At 36.8% G+C, this 26413-nt stretch overlaps 1 protein-coding gene across 1 annotated transcript in view; it reads right to left on the bottom strand.

Moving 5' to 3' along the window:
* The window catches only part of LOC150105278 (integrin beta-PS-like), a 151451-nt gene extending 125388 nt beyond the window's left edge, over positions 1-26063 (bottom strand). Inside the window, exon 1 of the mRNA XM_090394063.1 lies at positions 25954-26063. The gene's annotated coding sequence lies outside the window, so the exon portion shown is untranslated. The remainder of the gene's footprint in view (positions 1-25953) is intronic.
* Between the last annotated feature and the right edge of the window lie 350 nt (positions 26064-26413).

Below are 26413 nucleotides of genomic sequence, written 5' to 3'. Positions count from 1 at the left end.
TAACTTTACGGAATTCAAATTATAAGCCTCACCTGTATTTTTCTGTCTGTTCAGTTCTGAAGTTCATCTGATTCTACCTCTGGTGTAATTGGTTGTGCCGTGGGTGTGGTGTTTCTTTGTTCTCTCTGTAATATAGGCACTTCCATTCCTCTCGTTTTGCATTTGATTTGCGTTACCAGGTTGTTTCTGAAATTCCAGAACATGTAAAGTGAAGATTCCTAAGACATTTCCTGTAGGTTATATGATTTCTGCCAGAATAATAAATCCTTCAGGCACTTGTTGAACTTCATAACTCACCTTTCTTCCCTTGAGCAATTGTAAAGATGGCGACGTCAATTGTTCTTTGCTCGTTGGTGACCACGGTGAACTTTGTTCAATTTTCAGCACTAAAAATCTGGGTTCTACTTAGCGATTTTGGTGAATTATATAGCACTGTCTTCAGCGTGACAAGTAGAAATACTTTGTGACACTTTTAAATTTAAAACCGAAGTTAGAACCACTTTAAAACTATAAAAAACAGGAGCAGCGATACCACCGTGCAGCCATTCGTATGCCTACACAGCGCCCTCTATCCTAATAATAATAATAATAATAATTACTAAAGAAATGTGAAGTTATCATTCAAGATTTTAGGAATGTGACCTAGTCCAGCCTCATTCACCTTTTTCTTAGTTGATCTCAATTTCATGTCCTTGAACTTGGCGATATATATCACATATTTTTTTCATGGTTTCCAGTAATCTATTTCTTTTTCTATTTGTACATTTTATTGATCAATAAGTCTATTTTAAGTTTTTTACACATGCCTGTGCTTCTTTCTTTGTTTCCAAGTGTATAACATTCTGTTTTATGCAGGAATTTGTAAAAAAAAAAAGTATTTAATACTTTATTCTTCCATAATTTTCAGGATCTATATTTCACTTCCCTACATTAAAAATCATGCCAGAATTTTATAAACACTTATTCTTGCATATTTCTTGAACTTGATCAGGAATAATCAAATTCAAGAAGTAAAGATCAAGTTCATTACCTTTAAGAAATTTTCAAGTTTTAAAATCCACTAACATCTCTCCATTCTCATTTATATTTCTTATACCTTCTTTTATCATTATCATTTCCTATTTTAGCATTTAGTTTCCCCATTACTATAACTATTTAGTTGGATGTTGTTATAGACGTGATAATATGTATGGTAGTGACTATGAAGTGTATAATCAAATTAGCCAAGCACATAATAAAAGGGTGATCATTATGTGTGATTTTAATTATTGCAATATAGACTGGGATGATGAGATAGCAACTGGAAGTAAAGAAAATGAGCGAGTTTTTTACGGACAACTACCTCAGACAGTATGTAACAGAGAGCACACGAGGATTGAGGGTCTTGGATTTGATCATCTCATCTGAAGATGTAATTATAAATGAGGTGTCAAATCACCCTCCAGTTCATGAAATTTTACATTGACCATGAAGTGATTACCTGGGTGGTTGCCAGCAGTGTGAGGACCTCTGTGAGAAAAGGGTATATGTGGAACTACAAGGCTGGTGATTATGAAGAGCTCAAGAGACAGCTTGTAGGTGTAGCATAGAATGAGGAGTTAGCTGGAAAACAGATCAATGCAGCTTGGGGGGATATTCAAGTATCTAGTAGAAGCAATGTCTAAATGTATTTCAAGGGTCAGAAAGCTAAATAAGATGGGTGTGAAATGGATGAATGAAGAAAAAAGGAGGCAGCATAAGAGAAGTGGTAATAACCAGTTCCATGAGGATCACAAAGACCAGGCAAGGAGGGTTGGTAAGGGTAGCAAAAGTGATATATGAGCAGCAGTTAGCTAATGAAGCCAAAAAGAATCCTACAGAGTTCTCTCGATATGTAGCCAGAAAAAAAAAAAAAAAGAATGATTATGGAAAGATGACACTGATTGGAGAAAATGGTATAAAGACAATTGCTGCAGAAGATATAGTGGAGATACTTAATGAGCAGTTCATAAAGGTCTTTCATTCTTGTGAATGTGACATCATAGAGAGATTGAGAGCAGTTGATTATGGGGAGAAGAGACTAACTACAAGTGAGCAAGAGTTGCATGGGGAATTGAGCAAACTTTATGTTAATAAGGCTGTGGGACTTGATAATATACCACTGCAGGGAGCTGACATCCGCCTTCACATGTTTTTTTTTTATATCCTGGAGCAATATTCTGGAAGAGAAAGTAACTAGTAGTGTGCCTCAGGGGTCTGTTTTAGGGCTATTGCTGTTTAACGTGCATGCTAATGATATTGGAAAAGATTTGGATGGAGATATTCATTTGTTTGCAGATGATGCATAGCTGGAATGAACTATGAAGAGTAGAGAAGATGTAGTGGCCTTACAAGAAGACTTGAATAAATTGAGGGGAATGGGCACGTGAATGGGGATGCAAGTTCAATATTGCAAACTGTAAGATTTTAAAATATGGAAAACAAAGATGGGATGTAGAATTAATGCTTGGTGGGATATACTGTTGAAGGTGGAGGAATTAAGAGATCTTGGGGTGATAGTGGATAAGGATCTGAAATTTAGGGGACACAGTGCCAAAATTTTGAGGACAACAAAGAATTCTGGGAATGATGCAGAGAACATTGACTTGGAGAGGTAAGGAGATTCTTGTTCCACTGTATATGGCTTTGATTAGGCCACACATCGACTACTGTGCAGATTTGGTCACCTGGTTTTTCAAAAGGATGAAGAGATGTTGGAAAGGGTCTAGAGGTGACTGACTAAGGTAGTTTCTGATCTCTGGAATGTCGAATATAAGGAAAGGTTGAGAAGATGCAATTTACAGAGTGTAGTGGATAGGAGGAAGAGGGGTGATATGATAAGAGACCTACAAGTTAGTAAGGGATTGTTATAGGATCAATGTTGGCAAGGTTTTACAGAAAACAGTGGGAGATTAGCTGAGAACTAGAGGTCATCCCTGGAAGCTGTATAAGGAGGGTTTGAGCAAGGAAGTGATAAGTAGGTTTTTTGCATGCAGAGTGTGAATGATTGGAATGCCCTGACTGAGAGTGTGGTGTCTACAGAGAATTTGAGTGTGTTTAAGGTGCAGATTTGTCTCATTGTTTTTTGTAATATATAATAAAATTCACATTTTTCTTTTTCATTTGCATTATTAGTTGGTAAATATACATTTATATCTAACAGTATAGAATCTTGATTTAAATCTTTGCTCTTATGCATCTTTCTGCAATTAGTCCCCATTCTATCATTCTTTCTCTTGCTTTACTGGACATCAATATTTCCATTCCTTTTGCATATTCACTATTCCTCATCTTTGTTTTCAGAATATATTACTGTTTCTCCTGAACTCAACTGGATCAATCCATATTCATTTGATCTTGTCTCGCTTATTCCCAATATTTCAATTTTGTAGTCATTTATTTCTTTGGTTATATTAGCTGCTTTTGATGTTTCATACATTGTCCTCACATTTTAACATTCAATTCATATGCTTTTTTTTTTTAGTTTGCGATTTGTATGTCTCTTTTGGTTTCTGAGTCTGGTTTGAATTTTTTCTGTTCTATTCCTCAATTTTCTAATTTCTCCATAAGAGCTTTCACTAGGGATGTCATTCTCAACAGTTTGTCTTAATTCAGGGTTACTTTTTTTTTGTCACATTTTTCTGTGGTCCTGGCAAAGCACTATTTTGACAAGGATGGATTGCTAGTCCTTCACTTGACCCTCAACTATTTAGCCAGGCTTAGGACTGGCATACTTCCATCATTGCTTTTTTATGGGTGCCTCACTCTACCAAAAATTTCAAAAAATTCAAAAATTTGGGAGATTATCATCACCATCATCAGCTGAACACTCAAGGCATGCTCACTGTGGCCACTGAAGGCAAGAGTCAGGATATTAGAATTAACCATTTTGAATCCATTGTGTGATTATGTTCATGCAGTTGTGACTTCATGCATGCACATATCATATCCTTATGCTAATAAAAATGCCTTGGTGGCCATAATGAAATAACTTTAATAACCTAAGAAAAAGTTATTATCCATAGATGTCTGTTTCTTTATTGAAACCAAAACATGTTACTATCATTGCATAATACAAAGTGGAAAAATTAAAAAAGTTCATAGTTTTCTCAGATGCAAATGTTCTCAAAGGACAAGTGAAAAATGAAAGAACATATATGACTGATGGCTTTTACATTAATGGATTTGGAATTAGGTATCTAGAGAAAGCATTATTCAGTGAGAGAACAGAAGTACAAAATCAGGAAACCTAATACTATTACAAATAATACACATAAGCACGATATTTGCAGAAAGCCCTTAAAAAAGAAGAGGAGAGAATGGAAACAGTAGGAGAGACAGAATGAGAGAGAGAGAGGTATGGGAGTGCTAGAAGAGGAGAGAATGGAAACAGCAGGAGAGATGGAATGAGAGAGAGGTATGGGAGTGCTAGAAGAGGAGAGAATGGAAACAGTAGGAGAGATGGAATGAGAGAGAGATAGGAGTGCTAGAAGAGGAGAAAATGGAAACAGTAGCAGAGAGGGAATGAGAGAGAGGTATGGGAATGCTAGAAGAGAGAATAGGAGCAGTAGAGGAGAGGGGATGAGAGAGAGAGAGAGACGTATGGGAATGAAAGAAGAAGAGAGAATGGAAACAATACGAGAGAGGGAATGGTAAGAGGTATAATGTATGGGGACTCAATGATCCATGGTGTTCATGATAGGATGCATGAGGAGTGTTTGCCAGGAGGAACGATGTGTGGCTATGGCAATTAAGAGAGGTGAAAGGCTGGATGAGATGATTGTGATGTAGGAACAAATGACTTGGGTGGTAATGTAAGTCGGGCAGTGAGAGATATGAGATTTTTGCTTGAGGCTGTACAGAAGACGAAGACACAGAGAGAGGAAAGATAGTTTGCATGTTGCCTAGGTATGATAATGAGGAGCTGAGCAGAAGAGCAGTAATATTGAATGACATAATAGCTAGAATGTGTGACAAGAGACGACTGGAATATGTGGATGTTTGGAGTGCATTTGAGGATAGAGAGGAATTGTATGCGAGAGACCGCTTACATTTGAATGAGGAAGGACATAGGCATCTGGAGAGATTGCTGTCCTGAACGAGTCAGTGTGTCCCAGGAAGGATGGTAGCAGGGGTGGTCTCTTGTGGGAATGGGTACTTGGGAGAAGGGGGACGACATCAGGTAACCCTGAGCTAAATGGAGTCTAGAGGGGATAATGCTGAGTATAGAAATAACGGCATTTATATGCTTTACACTAATGCCAGGAGTATCCGGAATAGGGGAGAGGAATTGATGGCGCAGATAGCATCAGCCTGGCCAAAAATTATTGGGATCACTAACATGTGGTTAACAGAAGAGGATATAATAACAGGAATAGAAGTCGCTGGGTACAGCATTTTTTGACAGGATAGGAAGGGAAAGCATGGTGGTGGTGGTGGAGTAATGCTTATGATAAGTGACGACCTATGTCCTCTAAGAGTAGAGGCTTTGGAAAGCACTGACACTAATGATTTTGAAAGCATATGGTGTGAGGTAGAGGTGGGCAAGACAGGATATTCAGTGGGGTGTTGCTACAGACCCAGGAGCACAGAGGGAGGGAACCAGGAGATGTGTAAACAGTAAAGTTTGGCAAGTGCAAGAAGAATGATTGTTATGGGAGATTTTAACTAGAGTAGTATAAATTGGAGAGAGGAAGATGCATGTAGCAATAGGGGAATGGAATTTCTAGAATTCTTGAGGGACAAATGTCTTAGGCAACATGTAACAGAGGGAACAAGAGGTTCAAGAGTTTTGGATTTGGTTATCGCATCAGAAGAGTTGATAATAACTGAGATGACATCTCTCCCACCAGTTGGAGAGAGTGACCATATGGTTTTGACTTGGAAAATGAATAGACATGCAGGAGTATCAAAGAGACGGGACGTATGTAGTATTATAAGGCAGGTGACTATAATAGTCTAAGATGTCAATTTGGGGAAGTTTCATGGAGGGAGGAACTGGAAGACTAAGATATCATTAGTGTTTGGGAAATTGTGAAAGAATATTTGTTAGCAGCAATAGTAAGTTGTACACCACGAGTGAAGACGAGGACACAATTTGGAGTAAAGTGGATGACAAACAATATTAAACAGAAATTGCATACGAAAAAGAGGCTATGGAAGGGATATAAGGAGACAGGCGAAGAGAAGATGCATGAAGAATATAAGATGCAGGCCAAAAGAGTGACTAGTATGGTAAGGAAGGTGAAACTGGAATATGAGAGGAGATTGGCCCTAAGATCCAAAGAAAATCCTAGGGAATTTTTTAGTTATGTGGCCAGCAGGAGGAGAAATGATTGTGGAAGAATAATATTGTGATATAAAAATGGGAATAGAGTGACTGATGCAGAGGAATTGTTCAATGAACACTTTATTGGAGTATTTCATCCTGGAGAAATAGGTTTTAATACTAGAGGGACAGGGAAGGTTTGAGGTTTAGAGGTACAAGAGGAGAGTGTGTTTCAAATACTGAGGACTCTGGATGTCAATAAAGCTGTGGGATTGGATGGTATTTCACCACGAGTTTTGAGAGAATGTGCTAGGGAACTGACAGTGCCTTTGACCTGGCTTTTCAATGAAAGTCTGGCTGCAGGAAAGGTGCCCGTGGAAAGGAAGGAAAGTAAGATAGTGCCATTGCATAAGGGTGGTAGCAGACTGGAAGTGTCTAATTATAGACCAGTTTGTGTCTCATCAGTAGTTGTTAAGATCTTGGAGAAAGTAGTGAGAGACCGTATATAACATTGGACAGATGAAGGTAATGTTATTATCTGTGAGAGTCAACATGGATTTGTGAAGGGGTGCTCTTGTTTTAGCAATATGTTAGCCTTTTATAATAAAGTTACAAGAGCATTAGATGAGGGAAAGACATATACTGCCATTTTCTTAGACTTAGCAAAAGCATCTGCCACATGATAAGCTGATATTTAAGTTGCAGCACATGGGATATCTTGACCAATCTGGATGTCAGATTGGTCAACTGGATTCAGGATTGGCTGTCCGATAGGTATCAAAGAGTTGTGCATGATGGGGCAGTTTCAAGGAGGCAGATGGTTACAAGTGGGGGTCCCACAGGGCTCAGTACTTGGACCTATATTGTTTAACCTTTATATCAATGACATTGCCAGTGGATTGCAAGGGGATATTCAGTTGTTTGCAGATGATGCGAAGCTAGGAAGGATTATTAGCCCTGCAAGAGGATTTGAATAAGCTAGATTGATGGGCAAATGAATGGGGGTGTCAGTTTAATGCAGCAAAATGTAGGGTCTTGAGGTTTGGGAAACATCGATGGGATGCTGCATACTCTATGGGAGGAGTTATACTGGAGGAAGTAGGGGAGACAAGAGATCTGGGGTTGATGATTGATAGAAACCTGAAATTTAGGGGATATATTTCAAAGGTGGTGAAGGTAACACAGAGGACTGCTGCAATTACGAGAAGGACACTGACCTGCAGAGATAAAAGGGTTATCATTCCGTTGTATAAGTCTCTGATCAGACCACACTTGGACTATTGTTCTCAGATTTGGTCTCCAGGATTTGAAGGGGATAAATTAACTGTGGAAAGGATACAAAGGCAGATAACAAAGATGGTTTCCGGACTGTACAATGTTAGTTATGAGGATCGGCTGAGGGACTGTGGATTGCATAGTTTGGTGGATAGAAGAAGGAGAGGTGATATGATTGAGACTTTTAAACTGTTGAAAGGTGGTTACAGGGTTGACACTGGGGAGTTCTTTCGCTTGGTTGAACAGCGGGAAGGAGTGATGACAAGAGGCCATCCCTGGAAGTTATGAAAGGAAACCGTGAGCAAGAGGGTGAGGAGTAGTTTCTTTGTATGGAGGGTGATTGAACCATGGTATGCATTGCCTGATGGAGTGGTGAGAGCGAGAACGGTCAATGAGTTTAAGGAGTGGTATAATAGACTTTGTGTTTCTTAAATGGGACCTCCCCTCGATGAGTCTTGATAGACTGTGTTTCTTAGGAAGGACCTCTGAGTCCTTCCTAAGAACCACAATTAGTCTTTTGACTCCATGGAGGCATATAATAATAATGGAATAATAATAATAATAATAATAAAAATCAAGTGTGAGAATGGAAAAAAGGACAGTGTAATTGCATAAGGATGTTTTCAAAGTAAAATATAATCATAATCAACAAATTTCTGACATGTACCCACAAGGGATGTACAGGATATTATGATAGTACTACATGAAAAATTTATATCATTACTAACTTCGTGTCAACAATTTTCCTCCAAGACTCCAACATTATCAGATCTTATATCTTTCTTATAAAGGCAATTTTTACTGTATCAATCCACCTATATCTTGGTCTTCCTTTGGGTCTTTTTCCTGCCAACCTGGCAAAGAGTGACCATACCACCTGAGATTAGCGCTGCTAACACATTCCTAGATGCTAAAAGCGTCAAGTTCTTTCCTAATATACTCGTTTTATAATATGATATTGCCATCGAAGCCATTTGTTCACACCCCTAATCTTTCTCAGGATTCTCATATATGTGGTCTCAATTTCTTTTCAATTGTTTTATTTCTAACCCAGCTCTCAGATCCACAAATTAAAATTGGTTTGAAACACTCTTCTATACAGCTAATTTAGTGTTTTGACTAATTTCTCTGTTATTCCATATAAATTTATTCAGTTGACTTCCTAGCTTTGTTCTGTTGTCTATTTCCATATTTAATTTACCATATTCAGTAAAAATCGTGCTTAAGTAACTGATGAAGTTGATATTTTCAATGTTTCTGCCTATTTTCATTGGTTTTGTCTTGTTATTGCTGATTTTCATAACAAATTTATTACAACAGTTATTCAATTTAGTCAAGGAATCTTGCAGACTTGTACTGGATTTATTTAAAAGTACACATCATCTGCATAAAGTAAAGAGATGACATTAATATCGCCAATTTTGATGTCAGGTTTAATACTGCTTTCCTTCATAATGTGATCCATATAAATAATGAATAACAGAAGGGGATAATATACATCCTTGTCTGACACCAGATATAACATCAAACTATCTTCCTCAGGTTAGACCTTCCTTCAGTTCTAACCTGACTTACAACTCAAATAAAGGCTAAGTAATGCCCCATTGATACCATATAACAGTAGATTTGAATAGCTTTTCTCTTGGAACCTTGTCATATGCCTTTTGCAGGTCTACAAAACTTTTATTATTATTATTATTATTATTAGACACCTCCATGGAGTCCAAAGACTCATCGAGGGAGGCCACCTGCTTAAACTTAAACACAGATCTTTGATATATTCCCACAATTTCTCAACTGTTTGTCTTGAAGTGAAAATCTGATCCTGACAGCTTTTATCTGGCCTTGTTCTTCGCCAGTCTTCCCTTCTGCAATCCTTCTCAACCATTTCTCAAGTACACGTGCATAAATCTTAACAGGAACATTAAGCAGGGAAATACCTCTAATTCTCACATTCAGTTTTATTTCCCTACTACTACTATATAACTTTTCATTTAGCAATCTTGCAATTTTCCAGATGTCTAGAATATCTTTCTTGAATTTTCAAATCAACTTTATCAACTCTTATTCTTTTATCAACTCTTATTCCTTTTACAGTGCTCATTCTACTTCTTAAGCTTTCTCAATAGCCTTCAGAACATTTTGTAACATTCCTGACATTTTCTATATTCTTACTTAAGTCATTCCATGACTTTTCTTTAGCTAATATTACACACTGCTTTACATTCTTACATATTTTTCTGTATATGCACTCAGAGTGCATGCTAGGAACATTTGATAAACTTTATTCTTTCCCATGACAGCCTCTTTTAATTTTGTGAATGTGCCAAAGTTGTCTGCATGGATTAACCATTTCCCTCGCACCCCTAGAATTTGCCACTAACACTCCAATGTTCAAACTCTTGCATTTTTTTCTTGAATAATATTCAGATATTTGTCTACAGTTCACCTCTGAAAGATGCACAACTTGCATTCATTTTAAAACTATCTTACACCCTTTTTTTATTTTCAATTTTATATTCATTCTCATGTTCTAAACTAAATAGTGAAAACTTTCTATTTCAAATCCTGTGTTCTCCATATCCTGAACTAGGATGGAGACAGTGGCAGCTTGTACATAAGCATTGCAACACTGCAGCCCTTCCCCCAAGGAAAAATCGAAAAAAATTAAATTTTGTTTGTGTTTATAAATAATAACAATGCTTACAACATTATATAAATGCAATACAACATATTAAAGGTTATAGCTTATGTTTTGACATTGATTAATAGTTAATAATTGGAATTGTTCGATTAATGCTTTAGATTACGAAACAAATGCACTACAATCTAATGCAGTGTCGCAATTATCACGTTTGGTCAGTTCCAGCTAGACTTGCTGATATTTGTTTGCACTTGTCACTGCACGTAACAAGTGAATCTGACACTGCTCGTTGAGCAGTTTCGCTACAGATAAATCGCATGCTTGTGCACGTTATTTCTGTGAGATACAAAACTTTTATTATTGGTGTGTGTTTGTGGTGAGGGTGAAATATTTTTAGTAAATCTTATTTTATTCTCTTAATATAACATAATTATATATTTATTATAAATACAAGGCTGAATTATGACAAGTGTCACTGTTGAAAATATGAAAAGAATTATATTTTCTCAATTATCGTTACATGAAACAAATGCACTGCGATCTAATGCAGTGTCAGAATGTTGAAACCGACACTGCTCGTTGAGCAGTGTCGCTACAGATATGTTGAATGCTTGTGTGTGTATTTCTGTGTACGAAACTTATTATTGGTGTCTGTTCGCAGTGAGGATAAAATATTTTAATAGAGTAATTTTTGTATATGTAAATTTACTTATTAATAAATTGGTTACTGATTAGGAAAAAATGAATTATTTTTCTTGAGAGTTTATTTTTCACTTGGTTAGACTATAATAAGTTTAGTTTAATCCTTTATCCAAGTGTGAGCAAACAAAGTTTGCACCTGAAAGTATCTTCAGGACTCAGCTAAGGTGGTGCAATGCCAAGGCAACTCATGGCAAAGGTGGAGAAAGCTATCATCACTCCTATCTCAGTATCTCCCATAATGCAAAGCACATCTCCTTGCGAATATGTGTAATGCTATGCATTAAGACAAGGGCCACTACCCAGACCGGTTTTGACCTTTATTGAGGTCTCATCAGTGGGAGCCAGGCCCATTTGCCACGAGTTGCCTTGGTGTTGCACTACCCTAGCTCAGTCCTGAAGATACTTTCAGGTGCAAACTTTGTTTGCTCACACTTGGATAAAAGATTAAACTAAACTTGTTATAGTCTAACCAAGTGAAAAATAAACTCTCAACATCTTTCTCTGAATCCAGAGTAATTTAATAAGATTGTACACCTTTTGGCAACTCCTATAAGTGGGGATGACCTCTCATTGCTTCTGCCTTGGTGTCTCCACTACTGAACCTACAGCCTGGTGGTGAGAGAGAGAGAGAGAGAATGCTAACCAATCTGCCAACCAGGCTGGTAATTCTAGTTGTGTAGGGCCATTTGATTGTTTCGTTTATAATCATCATGACTATTATTCCAATATCACTGCTCGCTCTCTTTCACTGTCATTGAGAGATAGAGAGAGAGAGAGGGAGAGAGAATGCTAACCAATCTGCCAACCAGGCTGGTAATTCTAGTTGTGTAGAGCCATTTGATTGTTTGGTTTACGATCATCATGACTATTATTCCAATATCACCTCTCTCTCTCTTTCACCGTGTTATTTGGACAACATAATTTTGCATTATCAATAAACAGAAATCTACATATTAAAAATTTAAATAATAAGCAACTTCAAAAATCATGCTGAGTTTTCTACAGTCTGTCCATGGTTGGGAGAATCCTAGCTGGCACAGTACTAAGAAGAATCGATTCAAGTTGAAAGGGAGAAAGGAAAAAAGGCAATGTACAAATTCATCACAAACATGCAAATTTACATGTCTTATATATAAAATTTTTGAACTGTTATACATGCAAAATAGCTGCCACTTTAAAAATTAGAATTTTCATAAAGAAAAGCTAATTTTAATTGTAATAATAAAAGGGTAATAATAAACACCCATCCTACGAAATACATTGATTACCCTATTATCGGAATGGATTCACCTGCTACTATGAGCAGAAGCGTTGAAGGGTCTCGCATCTGTGGTTGAACAGTATACTGATTATTTGAAAGTTTAATTTTCACTAGGTTAGAATATAATAAATCTAGTTTAATCCTTTATCCCAGTGAGAGCAAACAAAGTTTGCACCTGAAAATATCTTCAGGACTGAATATAGTGTTGTACTATCTTACCTGGGTAAGTAGTGCAACACCAAGGCAACTCGTAGCAAAGGTGGAGGCAAGCTACCAACACTTCTATCCTAGTATCTCCCATAATGCATAACAGTATACATCTCCTTGTGGATATGTATACTGTTATGCATTAATGCATAACAGTATACAACACTATATTCAGTCCTGAAGATATTTTCAGGTGCAAACTTTGTTTGCTCTCACTGGGATAAAGGATTAAACTAGATTTATTATACTGATTATTTATGAAATGAGAGTATGAATGAATGTTACAGGGTGCACACATTCACACTGTAATTGTTGTAGCAGTGGGGAAAATGTGAGATAGGTAAAAGTAACAGAAAAGAAAAAAGTGCAGCATTACAAATCAAGGCTTTCGCAAGTACTTCACAATACCAAACAGGGGGCAAAAAGTGCCTAGTAATTAACAGGAAAAGAAAGAGAAGATGAAATATAAAAGAAAGAAAAAAAATGCAAAAAAAAACAGAAAATGTTGAAAAAGGATATGATAATGATGTATTAGCAATTCCATTATTAGAGAAGTGCTAAATATATTATTGTTATTATTATTATTATACAAGTATCTAGATGGAGTCAAAAGACTCATTGAACCATAGACCCATATTAACTGCTGTTATTTGGAACTTTCCGATGGAAAAAAGTAAATCACTAAAAGAAGACATCAGCAAATTAGAAGAATAATGCAACTTTGATTCTAGAAATATCATCAGGTGCCATCATTTCAGACCCATAAATAAAAGAAAGGATGGAACAAACTTTCGGCACCTTACAAAAGTAACTTGTGACACACCAAAAAGCACATCTAAATCAATAACAGTGATTAATAACAAGCTCAAGGACACTTACCCCTCAATCGTGCATACATGCTTGACATGACATAACTTTCACCCAGAGAGAATAAGGACATTATTTTTGAAAACAACTTGAAGAAAAATGTCAAAATAAAGACAATTGGATCATAGACTATAACCAATATTAAATTAGTGCAAAAATCAAGTGATGCCACTAGTAGCCACCATGGAGACCAGTATGCAGGCACCGCATAGGAAATGTGCAAGACCCTTGCAGTCAAATATATGCCTCACAGAACCTTGCATATCCACTAACATTAGTGGCCACAACTTCAATAGTGTCCACTACCATCTTCAGTCTACCAAACCCCACCTACTCTTTTTTGGCAGAAACTCAAATCTCACCTCTTGCCAGAACAATTCATCTCAACCTTCCAAACTACACACTCTTTAACTCCTTTTGACACCAAGAGTAGCATATGTGCATACATCTGCTCTGGCATACCATTCCGGAGAGCACCCAACTTAGAATCCCCCAACTTTGACCTTCTTTGCTTGAAAATATCCCTTCTCCACTCAGTCAAATTCATTTGTTGTCTCTAATAATTGCCCCTAATGCCACCAACCACTCTGGCTCTTTAATTTCCTCTCCTTTAATTTTCCAGTCCTACTTTCCTAAGAGTGAAGTCATCCTCCTAGGAGATTTCAATCCAGAACACCAACTAGCTTTCCTCCTCCAGTTCTACAGATCTTGAAGGAAGAGATGTTGAACCATTTGCCATCACTAACACCCTTAGATTTTTCACATACCAACTAGAATACCAGATAGCTCGAATCACTTCCCAAACACCCTAGATCTCTTCCTCACAATGACCCTTCCAAATACACAGTGAATGTAGTAGGTCCCCCAAGGTAATTCTGACAACAATCTAATGATTGTTGTCAGAATAACATGTAAGTGTTGTTGCGTCACCCCCATGTAACAACACTTACATACAAGAGTATGTTTGACATTATAACAGTGCCAAGTGGGACAGCCTCCATGACTTCTATGCTCATTCCCATGGTTGGACTATTGCTTCCAACCTTCCAACCCAAACATATGCACTGAACGTATCACTAAAGTACTCCTCACTGGCACTACCCTAACTAAACTCTGGTTCTCCAAAAGATGTGCCAAGGCTATTACAAATGAAAAATCAAGAATACCATAACTGACTCACATCAACAAGTCCATCCTCCTTTAGTGCTTATACTCAAGCTAAAAATACATGCAAGAAAACTATCAATGCTTCCAAAACAGAATTCAAAAGAGCAAAAAGCCTTTTTGGTCTCTTGCCAAAGTAATTGGTCTTAACTTTTGCTCAACACTATTCCCATCCCTATCATACCGAGATGGCTCTATTGAATCATCACCCACAGAAAAAGCAATTCTCCTGGCTTCACACTTTGCTTCCAATATATGCATAACTGACAATGGCAAATGCCTTCCAACCATTCCAGATGCCCAAATACAATGCCCCTATACCCTTTTGCCAGAAAGAGATCAGAAAAATACTGTCAAAATTAGACACAAAAAAAACAAGTCTCCTGGCCTTGATTGCCAATTGTCCTGAAGGTTTGTGCACCAGAATTGACTCCTATCCTATATTGCCTATATATACTCTCTTACTCCCCCCCCCTCCACTGGTATCTGTCCCACAGCCTGGAAATTGACCTATTCACCCAATTCCCAAAAAAGGCAACAAGTCACTGCTATCTAACCACCACTCTATCTCACTCACCTCAGTCCTGTCTAAAGTAATATAGAAAACTAACAATTTCTAACTCCTCCACTATCTTGAAGGCACCCAGCTAATAATGACCAGCAGTATGGATTCTGTTTCTGCTGATTAACAGGAGATTTGCTCACATATATTATCCATCCCTGGACAAATGCCACAGAGAAGTTTTGACTACTTCAGTTGACCTCCAACCCAATACACAGTTTTGCAGATGACAACACATTGCACTCCTCCCTTCCATTTGATAAACGTTACTCTACACAATTCAACATCAACCACCACTGCCCTCAATTCTGATCCCCCAAGCCATCCTCCAATGGCATTCAAATAAAATTTTCTCTATTTTCTCCCAGTATTATTTTCACAACACTCATATTTCCAGACAAGATGAGATTTCTCTTCATGGAATTACCCTGACATCAAGCCCCTCCTGGCATTAACACATCACAGCCATTGCATCCTCAGCTTATAAAAAAAAATCAGGATTTCTCTTTTGCTCAAGATGTTACTTCACCTCTGAACTGCTGTTAATCTTAGACAAATCTCAAATCTACCCAGCTATTAAATCCTGCTCTCACATTTGGAGTGGGTGCCCCTATGAGCTCCCTCAAAATGCTCAACTCAATACAGAGGAGAGAAATTAGATTAATAATGACCAATCTCTTACCAATTCACTCCTTCATTTTCACATAGATGTTTGATTTCTGCAATATGTGTATTCTATAAATATTTCCATGGCAAATGTTCATCTAAAATAGCATCAATAAGTCTCCCACTTAGTACCAAGCCCATGTGTAGCTGCTGCTGAACATCCCTTCATAATACACCTTGAAATCCACAGAACAAGTTTCTTTTCCTCCTCCTCCTCCATCCCTGCTACTGCAGTATTGTGGAGCATTCTTCCCCCTGATGTATTTCCCAAGGAATACAATATACAGGCTTTAAAATCAAATGTAAACAAGTTTCTCCTTTCCAACCAACTAGCCATATATGGTACTAATGTACTATAGGTTTATCAACCAATCTCTCATGTATGGGCTTAACATAAAAAAAAGAAAAAAAACATTATTCAAACCCATACCTATTCACTTCCTTAAACTAAATCACTGTCGATGCACTCACAACTACTAATGGCAATTCATTCTGCTTATTCATCACTTTCCTATAAAAAAATCAAGTGAGCATATCCTTATTAACCCCACAACTTCTAGGGATTGTTCTCTTCCTACTCTTCATGTATTAAAAACTTTCTTTTGTGTCAATCTTGCAGAATCTCTTTTAGTGACTTAAGTTTCTTGTGCCTCCTCTCTTCCACCAGTCAGCTCTGCAACTCGCACACCTTCAATCTATCTTCACTTTCTATAAAACGGTCACCAGTTCTGTCACTCATCTCTGAATACTCCCTATCACCTCCTGATCCCCAGTAGAAACTCAGGTGACCAAATCTGTAGACAGTAGTCAAGAAGCATCCAAATCATAGCTTATAAAAACCTTATAAAAAGGAATAATAACTTCTATCTTTGCTTTGTCAATCTTCAACATCCAAGTAATTCGTTGAGCTATTTTGCTAAATTTTGCAATTTACCCTCTGAACTTCAAATCTCTGTCTACTACCTAGAAATTCTTAGCCTCATCAATTTCCAGCAATCTAGTACCAATACATGACACTAGGAATATAATTTTTTCATCCTGAAGTCCATTACCTTACATTTGCAGCATTACATTGGCAGCCATTGCCCTTTTCCCACATTGCCAAATGATTTCTTTAAATCATCTTGCAGGATATGATATCTAAATCACCTTTAGATACCCTGCAGGATATCTAAACTGGGGAGGACAGTAGTTGAGACTGTCCTCCCCAGTTTTGCATCATCAGAAAACAGGTATCCCCCCCCCCCTCCTTAAATCATTCCCTAAATCAGGGTTTCCTAAACTGTGTTCCGCAGAACACTAGTGTTCTGTGGAAGGTGAATAAGTGTTTCGGGAGAAGTTCTCCTGGAATTTGTCATTTTAATTTAATAAGCATTTTTCATGAATAAATATTTTATAGTGGAAATATTCTGAGGAGAATAATATTCGTAAATATGTCGAAAAGCTCAGACCCAGAACAGCTAATAACATCTGTGCATCGTAATTTTCACATATCGAAACCTTTCAACATTTGGGAAAGGGAATACCACTGTTTATGATCAGTCAAAAAAATTGCCTGCAAGCGGATTATAACAATGGGCGGCGTATCCTCTGTTCTCAATACTGAAGGAAATGCCATCTGTGTAGCAAATGTCAGTGACCAAGCAGCATATTTTTAAACATGGAAATATTCATGAATTATTGTTAATTTTCACACATCGAAATCTTTTAACAATCGTGAAAGAGAATACTGCTGTTTATGACCGATCATAAAAAATTGCCTACAAGCCGATTGCAACAATGGGCGGCATATCCTCTGTTCTAATTCTCAAAACTCAAAGAAATAACATCTGTGTTGCAAATGTTAGTGACCAATCAGCAAGGAAGTATAAAGAAAATTTTTCCACTAAAATTGAACATCAAGGTAGTCTGTATCCGGTTCTCAAATCTAGTAATTATTATTATTATTATTATTATTCGTGACACCTCCAAGGAGTCCGAAGACTAATCGCGAGAGGACACCTATAGTACAACTCTCCGTCTCCACCGATCCTCTACCACCAATCATCTCTGAATACTTTCTTCGCAAGTTCGTACTGTAGGGTGAAAGTTTCGAAACCGTAGTGCCATGATTTTTTAAAAGTAATAGGCCTGCAGATTAAAATTTTAATATGAATAAGAGACAAGGGACTTTGTTTAATTTTGGTATAAGAAATCTCTTATTGAAGATGTTTGTGACGCAACAGATAGTGAGTTATCCACCACCAGCCTACAAAGCAATCTCCAGGATGTACAAAAGGAGGGGAAAACTACCAGCACACAGGAGAAAAAGTCTGCATTCACTCATAAGTACTTGTAATAATATTATAAATTTTTGGTGATCAGAATGGGATATGTCGATGAAAATCAGCACAAATTAATTTAATGATGTTTATGTTTAATTGATGTTTAAGTATTAATTAATAATTTATGATCAATTATGAATTAATGACTAAAATCAGCTAAATTAACAATTAATTATTAATTAATACATTACAAAATAACCAAGGTGTTCCGTAAAAATTTCAGGATTTGTTAAGTGTTCCATCGCAGGAAAAGTTTGGGAAATGAAACAGATGAATCATTGAGGTCTCTTCAGTGGAAGCCAGGTCCTAGTGCTAGGGCCTGGCTTCCACTGAAGAGACCTCAATAAAGGTTGAAACTAGTCTGGGTAGTGGCCCTTCCCTTAATGCATAACATTAGACATATCCGCAAGGAGATACTGAGATAGGAGTGTTGGTAGCTTGCTCCACCTTTGCAAGGAGTTGCCCTGGTGTTGTACCACCTTACCCCAGTCCTGAAGATACTTTCAGGCGCAAACTTTGTTTGCTCACACTTGGATAAAGGATTAAACTAAATTTATTATATTCTAACCAAGTGAAAAATAAACTTTCAACTACTTCTCTCAAACAATCCCTGACCACTTCCCATGCATTACTGACATTCTTTCTTTATAGTTTCAAGCAATGCCACTGCTCCAAGATACCTCCTAAGTGTCATAATTATGACTTTTATAGTTCAATATAAACCCTTTCTTAATAGAGAATCCCACATGTTCAGCACTAACTTCCCACAACAAGACTGCATGGTCACTCTCCTGAAATGGAGGGAGAGTGTCCACCTTGGTTATGGCTATACTTTCTGATGCTATTACCAGATCCAACACTCTCAAACTCCTAGTCTCCTCTGTAACATGCTGCTTCAGGTAATCATCCCTTATCAACTATATAAATTCCACTTCCATCTTGCCATGCCCCTTTTCTCTCTCCAATCTATGTCCTCATACAGTCCCCCATCAACAGATGATAATGTAACTAAGGCTAAATGAAAGCAGGTAGAACAACAATGGCTTGGCTGGGTAAGTGGCTAGCATATTCATTTTCTCAGTAACAGTATCGGTATGAGCAAAAGATGGGAGACTACATATTCTCTTGGTGGAGCTATGAAACAAGGGATCTTGCTTCATTGCTACAACAAGATATGTTCAGAATTCACTCTGATTACACCATGTCTCTCTCTCTCTCTGAAAGGGTAAGAAAGTGGTAATGAATGCAAGTATGTAGATGGTCAATAGAGAAATGGAATGATCAGGAATACATGAAAGGTTGAGTCTGGAAGGCTATGTGGAGCAGAAGATGAGCAGACAGGAGCAGGTGAGGAGAGGTCACAGATGAGGGGGGGAAAACAGCATGAAGAGGACTGGTTATAGCCAAGAAATGAATTAAATTTATTTACTAATGCCAGGAGTATCAGAAATAAGGGAAATGAAATTGTTGCACTGATTGAATTTATGTGCCCAAAAATAGCTGAAATAAGTGAAACATGGGTGGATGAAAATGACATCTTGATAAGACTAGAAATGGAGGGATATGATGTTTTTCATGAAGATAGGAAAGGAAAGAAGGGAGAGGGAGTGATACTAATGATAGCAGGGTAATTATGTCCGTGCAAGGTTGAGATTGAAGGAGAAAAAAGTAGCTGTGGTTTTGAAGCAGTATAGTGTGAAGTGGAGTTTGATAGAATGAGATATTTAGTGGGATGTTGCTATAGGCTAAGGAATGTGGAAAATGGAGACAAAGAAATATATAGGCAACTTAGCTTAGTGAGCAAGTGAAGAATGATCAATTATGGGTGATTTCAACTATGTAAATATTAATTGGAATGAAGAGATAGTATCAGGGAATAAGGAGAATGAAGTTCTCAAGGTACAACGATCTTAGGTAGTACATAATGGAGAGCACATAAGGGTTAAGAGTCTTAAATCTTGTTATATCCTCAGATGATGTGCTTGTGAATGGAGTCTAATCCCCCCCCCCCATTGGTCAGAGTGACCGTGAAGTAACCATCAGAACTTCTATAAAAAAATAGGGATTTATGTGGAACGACAAGGCTGGTGATTATGGAAAGCTTAGGAGACAACTGGGGGAGCTATAGTGTGAAAAGAGGAGTTGAGTGTAAAGGATATAAATGCTGTGTGGGCAATGATCAAGAGCTATTTAACAACAGCAATGTCTGAGTATATCCCAAAGGGGAAAAGACACAAAAGGTAGGAATAAAATGAATGAATGAAGAGATTAAGCATGAAATCTGGAAGAAGGCAGCACTATAGAGGCAACACAAGATGAATGTTGGTAATGTTCAGCTGCATTAAGAGTACAAAAAGGGCCAGGAAGGTAACTTGATTGGTAGAGGCAGCAAAAGTGCAGTTTGAGAAGAAATTAGCCAATCAAGCTAAGAAAACTCCTAGTCAGTTCTTTCAATATGTGACAAGCAAAAGAAAAAATGACTATGGACGAATAATGCCAGTTGATAACACTGAAAGAGTGGTAGCTGATGTAGAGGATATAGTTTTATTCAATCATCATTTCATCAGCGTTTTTCATCCTAGTGATGGCAACATAAGGAGAACCTGGAGTGTAGAAGGTATGGTGGAGGATAAACTGATAGTGAATGAGGAATTAAGTAAACCTGATATTAATAAAGCAATGGGACAGTATGACAAAAGAATGGAAGGTGGGAAATAATTTTCCACTTCACGAAGGGGAGGAGGATAAGACATGGTTACAAATTATAGGCCAATAAGTTTTAATAATGGCAAACCGTGAGCAGACAAATAAATACAAAATTAATAACGGAAAAACTCACGTAAAAAGATTATTTAATAGTACAATTTTTGCCTGTGTGTCACAGGCATCTTCAGTACATTTTAAGCTCAAATTAAAAATAACTGACAATTCCAAAAAGCGCCACCTAAGTAGCTAGTGTAAGATAACTAAAAAGGTCAATAAATTTCCTAAAAAAAATATATATACACAATAAAAAGTTAAGAAAGATTAGCTGAATTATAAAGGGGATAGACGTAAACCATCAGATCTGTTTAGTGAATGTATAGCAAAAGTTTTAAAACCACTGAATATTTTTGTTGCCTTTCGACCATTCAGAAAAATCTCCACCTTTCTCACGTCTACTAAGGACAAGCTTCCACATCTTAATTATCCAGGTGTTTACCAGATTCCTTGCTCTTGTGGATTATCTTATTTCGGACAAACAGGAAGATCTGCCTCTATTCGGCTAGAAGAACACCAGTCTTATATTCAATACCTTCAACCTGAACAGTCTAGACTTGCAGAATATGCCATCATCACTAGACATAGAATTCATTGGAAAAATACAAGAGTCCTTCACAAAAGTCGGTTCCTCATGGAACGGCTTTATAAAGAAACATGTGAAACTTTACTTCACTCACCTAACTTAAACAGATCTGATGGTTTATGTCTATCCCCTTTATGGAAGATAGTACTTTATAATTCAGCTAATCTTTCCTAACTTTTTATTGTATATATAATTTTTTTTTTGTTAGGAAATTTATTGACCTCTTTAGTTATCTTACACTAGCTACTTAGGTGGTGCTTTTTGGAATTGTCAGTTATTGTTTAATTTGAGCTTAAAATGTACTGAAGATGCCTGTGACACACAGGCGAAAATTATGCTATTAAATAATCTTTTTACGTGAGTTTTTCCATTATTAATTTTGTATTTATTATAGGCCAATCTGTGTGTCTAGGGTTGTTGTTAAGGCATTAGAGAAGTTAGTGAGGACTAGGATTGATTAAGTGGGTTAATAATAGCAGTAGTCTTTATGACAGTTAGCATGGGTTTGTTGGGGAAGGGGAAGGTCATGTTTCAGCAATCTGTTTACATATTACTACAAGGTGACAAATTCACTCAATAAAGGAGATGCATATACAGTGATATACTTGGATAGCTGATTGGCTGTCACACAGATATCAGCAGGTTGTATATGGAGGAGTGGTATCTCAAAAGAGGAAGATCACTGGAATTTGTTTTACTATTGTTTAATTTGTACATTAATAACACTGGGACTGTCTTAACTGGAGATGCAGCTGTTTGCCAATGATGCAAAGTTGGGAAGGGTTATGAGAAGTAGAGCAGACATTGTTGCCTTGAAGGAGAATAGACTATGTGAATGGGCAAATGAGTGGAGCTATCAATTTAATGTTGCAAAGTGAAAGGCTTTGAAATTTGGTAGGCAAGGTTTGGATGTAGAGTATACAACCAATAGGGAAATTCTATGGGAGGTGGGGGAGATGAGATGTCTGGAAGTGATGTAGACAGGGACTTTAGGAGTCACACTGCTAAAATTGTAAAGACATCCCAACAGATTACAACCATGAGGAGGAGGACACTGACATGCAGAAACAAAGAGGACTACTGTGCACAGATTTGATGACCTGGTTTTTTTTTTGGGGGGGGGGGGGATAAGAAGGTGCTGGAGAAGGTCCATAGAAGGTTTACAAAGTTGATGTCAGGTTTATGGAATGTCAAATATGAGGAAAAATTGAGAGAGTGCAATTTATAGAGCCTTGTGAATAGATAAAGAAGAGGGGATATGATTGAGACATGAGTTGAAAGGGTAGAAACTAGAGGCAATCCATAGAAGCTATATGAGGAGGGTGTGAGCAGGAGAGCGAGAAACAGGTTCTTTGCGTTGGAGAGTATAGACCTCCCACAATGAGTCCTTTGACTCCATTGAGGCCAGATGTTATAAAAATTTCATGTTCAGAGGACATATCATAAAGGTTGTGAACACACTAGAGTGTCTGCTGCATAGTGAGGAAACTGACTAGCAAAGGAAACAGTGTAGCAGTATATTTTATATAATATCCTGATCAAACCATACCTAGTTTACTGAGCTCAGATTTGGTCATTAGAATTTGAAGGGTTATAAAGACTGATAACAAAAATGATATTTAGACTGCAGAACACTGGGCATACACTTAGGAAAGATCATGAAGAAATATGGAATGGAATCCACAAGGAAAGAAAAAGTGTGGCCATTCTAAAAATACATGGCAGAGATCAACTTTAATTGAATGTGAGAAGAAGAGTTTTGCTGAATTAAGACCAATAGCAAGAATAAAGAACCAATGGAAAGCATTTACAGATCTCGGAAAGAAGAAGAAAATTGGAGCACAAGTCATGAGGAAAGACTGAGGAAATGTAATCTGCATACCCGGATAGAAGATGAAGAGATGATTGAGACAATTTTGCTGTTGAGAGATGTTTACCAGACTGACACTTAGAAGATTTTCATATGGTAGTGTGAAGGGCAAGGAACAAGGAAGATGCCATCTCTAGAAGTTGCAAAAGGTACAACGGTAATCCACTATTTATTTGCCATTCAAAACAATGACCCTTCAATTAACTGACCCTTGCATTTCAACCGACTTCTGATACAGCACCATGTAACTGTCCTTCAATTTTCCAACCCTTCAAATGTCAGAATAGCAAATTACCTCTCAATGTAGTTGGATAAATGGAGAATTACTAGACTAGCAAGTACAGCTAATTCTCTTTTTACAAGGTTTTTTTTTTTTTTTTTGTAGGATTTTGAAATAGCACGGTTTAGAAAACAGAAGCAATTCTATTTTTACACTGTATATTTTGATTTAACACAGTTCAAATGGTGCTTATTTTTAAAATTTCTGCTTGAATTCAGTTCCGTTAAAAAGGGTATTTCTATTATAATTATCATTTATTAGTACGGTACATATGTACTTAAACTTGAATTTTGGGGGAACCCCCCCCTCGATGTTTTAAATATCAGGGATTACTCTACGCTACAGAATGTAGACAAATGCCAAGTAGAATTTATATAGCAGAATCACAAAAAAAGTGTTGGAGGCTTTAAAGCAGTTAAGGATCGTGTGACTATTATTTTGCAACAATGCTTCAGGAGATTGTATATTAAAACCATTACTCATTAATCAATCACTAAGAACCGTGGGCAATGAAAGGTGTGGATTTTAACATGTTACCAGTGCACTGGAAGGCAAATAAAAAAGGTTGGGTTACAAAAGAAATTTTTAATGTATGGTTCCATCAATGTTTTGTTCCAGAAGTTAAACGCTATTTGATGGAAAAAAATTTGGACTTTAAAGTTTTATTGATTATAGACAATATGCCTGTCCATTCTGTTTTAGAACACCCGAATGCGGAATTTTGTTTTCTGCCACCTAATACAAAATCCTTAATACAACCACTAGCAACCACTACTTTGAAGGTAGCGGTGTGATCGCTACCTTCAAAACTTAATACATAAGAAGAATATTCCAATACATCTTGGACAAACTAATAAGGATAATTTACTGACAGTTGATGTGAGGAAGAAATTTTCTATTTCGTATTGCATCAAACTTGCTAAGTTGGCATCATCAGAATTGAAACCATCAACTTTAAATGCATGCTGGAAAGCTACTTGGCCAGAATGTGTGAAAAAGAAAAACCCTGTACTTTTGCATACAACTGAATATCCCAATACCATCAGTTATCACATGCAGTTGACAGAGAAGGATTTGATGATTTTTCGTCTGCAGACATTGAATTTAATTCCAGATGGTTGACAAGGCTGTCAGTGATGACAAAATAATAGAAGCTGTCCTTGAGAATCTCGATGAAAAAGAAAAAAGTGATGATGATGATGAAGAGATTCTATTCACTACAGGATTAATTAAAGAAGGGCTTCAAATGGTAGTAAAATTTCAAAATCATTTTCTTACACATGATTCAAATATGAACAAGCTGAACAGTTTATAAACAGGACGGCCAAAGTGTTTCAAGTGATTTAATTCCAGTTTCATACAAAAAAATGCGGCTACTGTCAGAAAGTGACAGCGAATAAAATTTAACTAATAACCATATGCACGGGTGTATTTGGACCTTTCTGAATTTCTGTTTTATTAGTGACACACTATTTTCTTTAAGAAAGATACATATGTATGTATGTTTTGTTTGAAAATAACTTACTGTTCGTATTGGGTTTTCACATGTGGAATCATTCTTCTATTTTTTCATATGCATTGTATTCTTTTTTACACCATTTTCATTTACATGATTTTTTCTGGAACCAATCTACCATGTAAATGGAGAATTGGGTGTATATGGGTAAGATGCACGTTTTCTGCATGGACAGAGTGATTGGAGCATGGAATTCATTGCTTGAGAGGAATTTATGAATGCAGACAAAAATGACTTTAAGGAGTGCTGTCTGAGGAAGATCTTTAAGTCTTTAAATTGCCATGTTGATGTTGAATAATTTAAAAAAACCTGAATATTAGCTCAATTAATTTATTGTTTAAGAGTATTTTCAATGAGCCTATCTACTAAAAAAAGGTTGATCATCCGTTGCTTTAAATGTGCTTTCATTCTGCACTGGATGATCCTACACTTTAAGTGCCTCCATAGCATAATTGGAAGAATGATGGGATGATGTACTCTTCAAATAGAAAAGCCCTAAGTTCAGTTCTCATCATGACGAAAGGAATGTTTAGATGAGCTTTTTCAAATGTAGGTGAGTTTACCAATCTCACACAGAGGTAGCAGGAATTTTTTTCTCCAGGAAACATGGCGCTTTTATCATCTCGCAGAGACAAATTTGGTCATATGCAATTACAAAAAAAAAAAAAAAAAAAACTACCATTAGTGGCTGTACATGGCATTGTGTATAGTGACACTCTGTGTGTACATAATAAGATTAAAATAGTATAAATAGTAGATTGTGTAGAGTGGAATGCCCTCCTACAATAAGTCCTTAGACCCCTTGGAAGTGTCATAATAATAATAAATAACACCAACTTATTTTCTTAAATTATGCTAAATCTGAATGATGGCTTCAAAATACATAACCAATATATTTAACTAATGCAGTTCATCAAATATCTATCAGTATGAATCAGACATCAGATTTACTCACATTCTTATATACAGACAACTATACTTACTTCCTGAGAACACCATGCACAATCAGGACTTGATAAACATTCTCCACATGTTTCTTTTGTGATACAGGAACTGACTGACAACTTGTCGTACACTAAATAAAATAGAACATTTAGTTGTTATTATTATTATTAATACAGTAACCTCCATGGAGTCAGCAAACTCATCATGGGAGGTCCACTGGTTTATTATTATTAAGAAACTTTCATGGCATTAACAAGCTTGTTAACAGAATCTCACTCAACCAGTAACATGTATTTAACCTCTTACTCATTCACACTTCTGGTATTCATAACACATTCTAGCAATGCATTAAATTTAACCATTACTCTCTCTCTATTATTTTTTTTTTACATACCATTCATCATGACACCTTTAAACACCTATAATTCCTTTTATATTAATGACATAAAATCTCATTACCAACTTAAATATCTATCAGATCACTTATCACCTGATGGA

This window comes from Typopeltis vanoorti, chromosome 6, assembly GCF_054136105.1.
Source record: "Typopeltis vanoorti isolate ZY-2024b chromosome 6, IOZ_Tvanoo_1.0, whole genome shotgun sequence".
NCBI lineage: Eukaryota > Metazoa > Arthropoda > Arachnida > Uropygi > Thelyphonidae > Typopeltis > Typopeltis vanoorti.
This window is presented reverse-complemented; position numbering and strand designations above follow the sequence as displayed.